Source organism: Alligator mississippiensis, chromosome 1, assembly GCF_030867095.1.
Source record: "Alligator mississippiensis isolate rAllMis1 chromosome 1, rAllMis1, whole genome shotgun sequence".
NCBI lineage: Eukaryota > Metazoa > Chordata > Crocodylia > Alligatoridae > Alligator > Alligator mississippiensis.
In genome coordinates this window covers 453,336,314-453,344,421 of record NC_081824.1, presented here as the reverse complement: position 1 = coordinate 453,344,421, position 8,108 = coordinate 453,336,314, and the positions used below count along the sequence as shown (strand labels likewise).

At 53.9% G+C, this 8,108-nt stretch overlaps 1 non-coding gene across 1 annotated transcript; it reads right to left on the bottom strand.

Moving 5' to 3' along the window:
- Nucleotides 1-874: 874 nt before the first annotated feature.
- Nucleotides 875-1,057, bottom strand: LOC132247931 (U2 spliceosomal RNA). The gene has a single exon (XR_009459321.1). It is a non-coding gene; the product is annotated as a U2 spliceosomal RNA (small nuclear RNA).
- Nucleotides 1,058-8,108: the final 7,051 nt, after the last annotated feature.

Here is an 8,108-nt window from a genome sequence, read left to right as displayed (position 1 = left end):
CTTCTCTGGACTGACTCTCTCCAGCTTCTCCACATCACATCCTTTTTGAATTGTGGAGCCCAAAACTGGATGCAGTACTTCAGCTGTGGCCTGAGGCTGAGTACAAGGGGAGAATGACATCCCAGGATTTGCTTGAGAAGCATCTAAGGATGCAAGCAAGCACTTTGGTTGCTTGACTTGCCGCAGCATCGCATTGCAGGCTCGCTGCAGACTCGACTCCTCGCTTCAGGTCACCCGGGGCGTGGCCTACTGCAGCTTCTTTGGACTTGACTTGGACAAGCTTGCCCCCGCCCGCCTTGACTCCGGCTTGCTTCAGTTCACCCTTGGCAGGCCTCCGTCGCACTCAACTCAACACGGGCTTCCTTCCACTTGCCCCGGTCTCCGTCTACTGCTCTCATTTGACTCGACTTGGACTTGCCCACGCCCCGCCACTCTGGCTTTGGTCGTCGTCAACGACGACACTCGAAGGCAGCAGCATCTGGTCTTAAGCAGCCTTGCAGGCCAAGCCAGAGTGAGACACACACAGAAAGAGGCTGCAAGGCCTGCCTGCCAGTAGCAGGGAAGGCCCCGGCCTCCTCGACCCAACCTCCGGGCACTGCTTCTGGGCCCGCAGTGGGGCCATGCGGGCTCCCGGCCCACACCCCCCGCCTGCCCAGGCCTGGGTCCTGCAGCCCTGGGCGGGGTCCCAGCCCCCCCAGTGGAAGGCTGGGGGGGGGTAGTGGTGCCGAACAGGAGGGTGCGCTTGCTCCCCTGCCAGTGTGCTGCCCGCCCAGCAGCAGCCCTTTGCATACGGTCTGCCCCCTGGGGTCACGGTCCCGCCCCTGCTGCTGCTTTTGGAACCCAGAGAGGAGGAAGGCAGCGCTCCCCTGGAAGGGGAGCAGGCCCCGGGCCCGGAGGCACTGCAATACCAGGCCAATGCGTGGAGGGGCTGGAGCAAGCTCCGAGGCCCATTCCAGGCACCAAAAATGTATTTAATGTGTCAGTCCTCACATCAAGGACATATCAGTTAAATCGCTGATAAAAAAAAAATATAATCTGTTCTTAATTAACAAAGTATCAGAACCATAAGCCTTTCAACACAACCAACAAAAACACCAGCTTTTTCGCTTCAAGTCTCAAAACAGTAACATTCACGTCATAACATAAGAATCTTTCCCGAACCACAAAGAAACACTTCTCCCCCCTTTACATAACCAACTCAAACATTTCGACTCGGTCCCATTGATCAACACATCACACAAATCATAACATTGTTTCTCTCAACCCTTCCCCTCCCTCCTACTCAAACAACTTCCTCCAATCAATGCTTTCCCACTCCCCTTTCCTCCTATAATACCCCAATTCTGCATATGCTAAATAAACACACTCCCCTGAAGTAAAACAAAGCTCCTTCTGAACCAATAAACACCTCGTCTTCCACACCGCCACCCGTGTACACAATAATAATGCCCGAATTTCCCATTCCCTCACTTTATGCCTCACCAATCCGTACACCGCCCCCTCATAACTCACACAATCCCCCCACCCTATTGCTTTACAAAACCCCGCCACCCTTTTCCAAACCCTCTGTGCAAATGAACATTTCCACAACACGTGAAACACCCTTTCCTTCCTCACACACAGTTCCCTTGGACACTCCCCCAACCTTACCAACCCCCATTTCCACTGCTCTGCCCTCACCAGTATCACCCTTCTAACCACCCACCACACAAAATCCTCATGCTCCCCCTTCCACACCCTCCCCACCTGCCCTTCCACCAACTCCCCTATATCTGCCATTTCATCCCTCCCTCTCATTTCCCTCAACAACAGCTTTGCTTCCCTCAACACCTCCCACCCTAACCCCTCCAGCCCCTTTGCCCTCAAGAAACTCCACCCCCGTGTATACCACCTGGCCAGTCTCTCGGCCCACAACCCCAACCACCTCCCCCCATATAACCCCAACCTTCTCAAATACCTTCCCACCCAATACCTACATATTGCCCCCACTTTCCTCCCCTCCAGCCCCACAACTCTCACCACCCCTTTCCAAAAGTGCACGTACAAAAAACACTTCTCCTTCCAGCACTCCCCACCCTCCCAGGTCCTCCCTCTTATATACCTCCCTCCTCACCACCCTCTCCGTCTTCCCACCCCAAAAAATACAAACACACTTCCCTTTGCACCCGCCTCACATGCAACCAGGTGGGCGGGTACACCATCGGCACGAACAAAATTGTTAGCAACAAGAATTGCTTAATAATCCCCACCTTCCCTCTAAATGACAGCTTCCTAGTCCCCCATATCCCTACCACTTCCCTCACCCTTCCTCCAACCTCCTCCCACACCCATTCCCCCTTCCCCCCTCACATCCATATACACTCCCAGTACCTTCAAGCCCTCCCTCTCCACACACCACCCCTCCTCCTCCAACCCCCTCCACTCCCCCACCGCCAACAGACTACTCTTCCCCTTATTTACCCGTGGCCCCGCCACCTCCTCATACTCCCAAATTCCCTCCACCACCCTCCTCAAAGACCCCTCATCCCAAACCATAAACATCACATCATCCATGTATAACGTGACCCTCAATTCCCCTCCCCCGGCACCGGAATTCCCCTCACCCTCCCATCCCTTCTCACCCTCTGCGCCAATGGCTCTATGCCACTCTCTGGGGCTATTCGTGTAAGGGGGCACCCCTGGCGCACCCCCCTCTCCACCCTAAATTCCCCTCCCAAAAACCCCTTCACCAAAATTCTGCTCCATGCCCCCCTATACAGCGCTCTCACCCACCCCACGAACTTCCCCGGGAACCCCATCCGCCCCAACACCTCAAACAAAAACCCATGCTCCAAACTATCATAAGCTTTCTCTAGGTCCACACTGCCCACCACCACCCTCCACCCCCTCTCTCCCACATACTCCAACATATCCCTCCACACCCACTGTGTATCCACCATCCTCCTACCCTTCACTGCACATGTCTGGTCCTCCCCCACCACCTCCCCATCCATGTTGCCAAAACCCTTGAAAATAGCTTATAATCCACATTTAAAAGTGTGATCAGCCTCCAATTCAGGAGAGCCTCCCTGCTTCCCTTTTTATGTAATAGCACCACCACCCCCCACTGAAAACCCCTCCCCCACTAGCCCCGTCTCCATAATCTCCTGAAACACCTCCACCACATCCCCCCACCCCCACCACCTCCCAAAACCTTTCATAAAACTCCATCAGCAATCCATCCACCCCGGTGTCTTCTCTCTTTTCATCCCCCCTCAAATCCTCCCTGACCACCTCCTTCCTCATATCCCTCTCCAAATTCACTCCCCCCCCCCAACCTCTTTTCCAACACCCCCAAAAACCTCTCCCTCGTCTCTCCGTCCACCTCCTGCTTCCTGTACAACCCCGAATAGAAACCCGTTACCTCCTCCAACACCTCCCCTTGCTCCTCTATCCGCACTCCCTCCCCTGTAACCACCGCCCCACCTCCCTCCTCCCTTTCCTTACCCCCTCAGCAAAATATTTTCCCCACTCCTCCCCCTCCCCTACCCACAGTGCCCGTGCCAAGAACATCCTCTCCTTCTCTTTCCCCCAAAACCACTCTTGCACTGCCCGCTTCGCCTCCCCCAACTCCTGCTTCACTTCCCTCCCCCCCCCCAATCGCCTCCTGAATCAAATTCTGCACCCTCCCCTGCGACCTCCCCAATTCCCTTCTCCTTCCTCACTCGTATGAACCGCCTTCTGATCTTTTCTTTTGTTGCTCTCCACCACTCCCATTTCCACTTGAACAGAGCCTTTGTTGTTCTCCACCCCTTGTATTCCCTCCCAAAAGCCCCCCACACACACCCACCCTGGTGTTTAGCCTCCACACTCCCCTCCCCCTCCCCGTAAATCCACCCTCAGCCACTTGTGATCACTAAACCCCACCTCTCCCATTTCCTTCCCCTCCACCTTCAACCCTTCAGACAAAAACAAAATCAATTTGTAACACCCTCTTTCCACCCCGGATCCATCCTCATTCCCACCCACTCCCCCTTCCACTCATCCTGCAGCCCCTCCTCCTGTATCCAATTTCCCAACCACCTCCCTGTACTGTCCAATTGCCCACCCCAACACCCCCTTCCCTATCCCCTTCTTCTATAATGCAATTAAAATCCCCAACAAAAACCTTCTTCCCTCCCCCACATATCCCCAGCTTCCGAAAAAGTTCCCTCCGCTCAGCCTTCACCACCAGTGCATACACATTAAAGATCCCCACCTCCTCCCCCTCCACCTTCATGTGCTGTAGCCACCCCTCAATTAATGTCTCCACCCCCATCACCCTCACCCGTGTCCCATTCAACAAGATACCCACTCCCGCCCCTGGACTGCCCCTTTCCCCAATGCTTCCTCAAAAACCCATAGCCTCTTTCCCACCCTATCCCACATTCTTGAACGCAAATAACATCTGCTGCAAACGTTTCTAAACACACCCCCACCCTCTCCCACCTTTTCCTCGTTAGTAAGCTCCTTACCTTTAGTGAGGCTATTCTCACCGCCATTTCAAAATTTTTCAAAAACTAACAAACCCACTCTTGTCCCCTCTACCCCACTCCCCAACTCACTTTCTGACCCTTCCCCTGGAGACACCATCCCTTGCCTCCATATTCCTGTTCTTGCAACCAAACCCTCCACCGCTCCAGGACTCAGAAATCCCACCCCCTCTCCTCCCCCCCATTCCATCTCTTCCCTCCTTCCCCTTCTGTTCCCCTTTCCCAAATCCCCCCCTTCGTTTCCACTCCCACTCTTTTCTTAACCTCTTCCCCCCCACCCTTGCTTTTTCCTTTTAAGCCTCCTTCCTGCCCTTGTTCCAGGGCTTCCATCTCTTCCGCCCAACTCCCCCCTTCAGGTTTTCCCTGCTTCACCATCCCTCTCAGGTGTTCCAGAGCCTCCCCCCTTCTTTCTTCCTCTCCCTTCTGTCCCTCCTTCTACATCTTCCTCTACCAGCTCTAATACCAGGTCTTCAATTTGTTGTCGTTGGCCTCCCTCCCCCTCAGGTGTTTCCTCTATCATCATCTCCTTCCCCTCCACCCACACCTCCAGGTGTTTCCCATCCCCTCGTTCCTCCACTTCTCTCTGCTCCCCACCGTGTTCTTGCACCCATACTTTGTTTGCGTACAAGAAGGGGCAGTCCCATTGAAAGTGCCCCTCTTGTTTGCACCCGGCACATACCAACTTCTCAACACAAAGTTGTGCTCTGTGCCCCATCCCCCTACACCAAAAGCAAATCATTAACGAACAAAACGCAGCCAGGTGCCCCCCCAACCCATACCTACTGCACAGCTTTGGCTCGTCAGAATACATAATATATCCCCTGTGCGGCCCAATTTGCACCACTGGCAATAAATGCCTCACCCTCCCTGCATTCCCCACCTCTTCTTGCAAAATTACTCATGCCCTCCAAGCCCCCATCCAAACCCTCCACCAGTCAAACACCTTTTCCACCATTGTCACCCGTTGCACCCTTGCTTCCAACCAGTCCACCACATCCCCCTCCTCCAAAACATCCGTATACATCTTAATGTCTACCACCTGTTCCCGTGCCTTCCAGCCAACCTCAAAATTCAGCCCCTCCAGCTCCCCCTGTTCCGTCACTGCTCTATGGGCTTCCCAAAATGCATTGTATGCTCTTGCACTCCAAGAGGAAACGTGCCATTCTTTATAATTATCAAATGCCATCACGCACACCAAGTCTGCAGGTTCCACCTTCAGCACCCCCAACAAAACTTGTGTCACAAAGTCCCACCGACTCAAAGTCTTTGCTCCCTTGAAGCCCTCTTTTGCCAAGGTCACCTTAACCTTCCACCAAGCGTCCCTTCTCCAGTCTTCCTCTTCCATCTCTGGACCTGCCACTTTTGCCGTCCCTGCTGCCTCCTTCTCCTGCCCACGCTCCTTCCTTCATCCGCCCTCCATCGCCGCCGCCGCCGGTCCATCCTCTTCGGGGGTCTTCCCATTCCCCCCCTGCTCCCGGCTGAACCTTCCCACAGCGTCCCACAACACTCCACCCCTCCGCCGCCGTCTGCTCACCTCCTTCTCCCCTCCACTCCCCTCCCCTCCTGGTTCGACTCCTCTCCCCACTCTCTCCTGGACCTCCTTGTCTCTGCTCCGCTCTAATCTGGCTCCATAACCTCCATCCGCCTCACTGCTTCCTTCACCGCTCTCCCTATCTCCACCGCCATCTCCGCTCACCTCCCGGCCTCTCAAGCCCTGACCAGGCAGCGGACAGACCTAGGCCCACCCGCCAACCTGATCTGAGCCTTCAAGAGGCTGAGAAGCCATAACCTGCCCAGGCCCGGAGGAGCAGGCCCCCGGGCAAGCACCTGCCTGTGGGCCTTCCAGGCTCCCGGAAAGGGCTGCTGGGCAGCATGCCATAGGGTCCCCACCCCGGGTCGCCCTCGGGTCACCAGCTGCACGAGGCCCGTGCTGCTGCTGCTTTTGGAACCGACAGAGGAGAAAGGCGCTTCCCCAGAAGGGGAGCAGGCACTGGGCCTGGAGGCACTGCAATACCAGGCCGATGCATGGAGGGGCTGGAGCAAGCTCCGAGGCCCGCCCCCGGCAAAAGAGCGTTTAATGTGTCAGTCCTCATTAATCGCTGATACGTCCTCGATTTTAACTGATAAAGAACAGTTTTGTTTTTTTAGTAACAAAAGTATCAAAAATATTTCAAAACCTTTCAACTTGAACAACGAACTCAAACATTCTCCATTCCAGGATTAGAAACTATACGTTTAGCACACTGTCACAAGCGTTCCAGCTTGAACAATTTCTCCCCTCTCCAACAACCAAATAAACACTTCTAATTACACCCTCCACCATTACCACCACTTATCAACCCTCTTTTACATTTTGTTCACTCCTGAGTAACAATACATAACACAAGCCATCATATATTATATTTATACATAATATAATGTAAAATCCCTTCCCACATTCTCCCATCTTCCTCATTATCCCTGTCCCGGCCCCTCCATCCTTTTACACAAATAGCCACCACCAGTCAATCCCATCCCACCCCCCTTCCCCTCTATTTTTATAATAGTGTAACTCCACATATGCTAATTGAATACACTCCCATGAAGTGAAATAAAGATGCTTTTGTACCAATAAACACCGCACCTTCCACACCACCACCCGTGTACAAAGTAACAATACCCTCATCTCCCATTCCCTCTCCTTGTACTTCACTAATCCATACAAAGCCCCCTCAAAATTAACATATGCCCCCGACCCTACCGCTCTACAAAAGCTAGCCACCCTCTGCCACACCCTTTGTGCAAAACTTCACTCCCATAACATATGAAAAATTGTCTCTTCTGTGCACAGCTCTCACAGACACCGCCGACCACAATAGTCCCAACGGTTGTTGCTCCGCCCACACCAGTAAAACCCTCCGCACCACCCGCCAAGCAGAATCCTCATGCTCCCCCTTCCATCCCTTCCCCACTATTCCCTTCCATACCCTCCCCACCTGTGCCCAGGCCAACTCCCCTATGTATGCCATCCCATCCCTTCCCCTAATCTCCCTCAGCACCCCTTTGCCTCACCCAACCCCTCACACCCTAACCCCTCCGCCTTTGCTCTCAAAAAATTCCACCCCCACGTGTACCACCTTGCCAGTTTATCTACCCACAACCATGTCCACCGCCCCCCATACAAACCCAGTCTCCTCAAGTATCTGTTGATTATTGGGTAGGGAGAACTCCCCCACTTTCCTCCCCTCCAACCTACAAAAAAGACTCCTGTTGCTCTGCCCTCGCCACAGGTGCATAAGCATTGAAAATTTCCACCTCCACCCCCAGGTGTTGCAAACAACCTTCTATCAGAGTTTAAAGGCAAGCACCCTCACCTGTGCCTTGTTAAGTAAAATTCCCCCCACCCCCTCCACCACCCTATTCCCTTCCGCCTCCGCCCACCATGATTGCCTCTTATCCCATCATTTCCTTAAAAGCCCATAATTTTTCTCCCACCCTACCCCACACACCCATGCCTTGTTGAGTAAAAGTCCCACCCCCTCCTCCCCTACCCCTCTTCCATCTTTCTCCTTTTTCCTCTCCTTTCCCCCCCCCTTCAACTCCCCCAGTTCCTCCGCT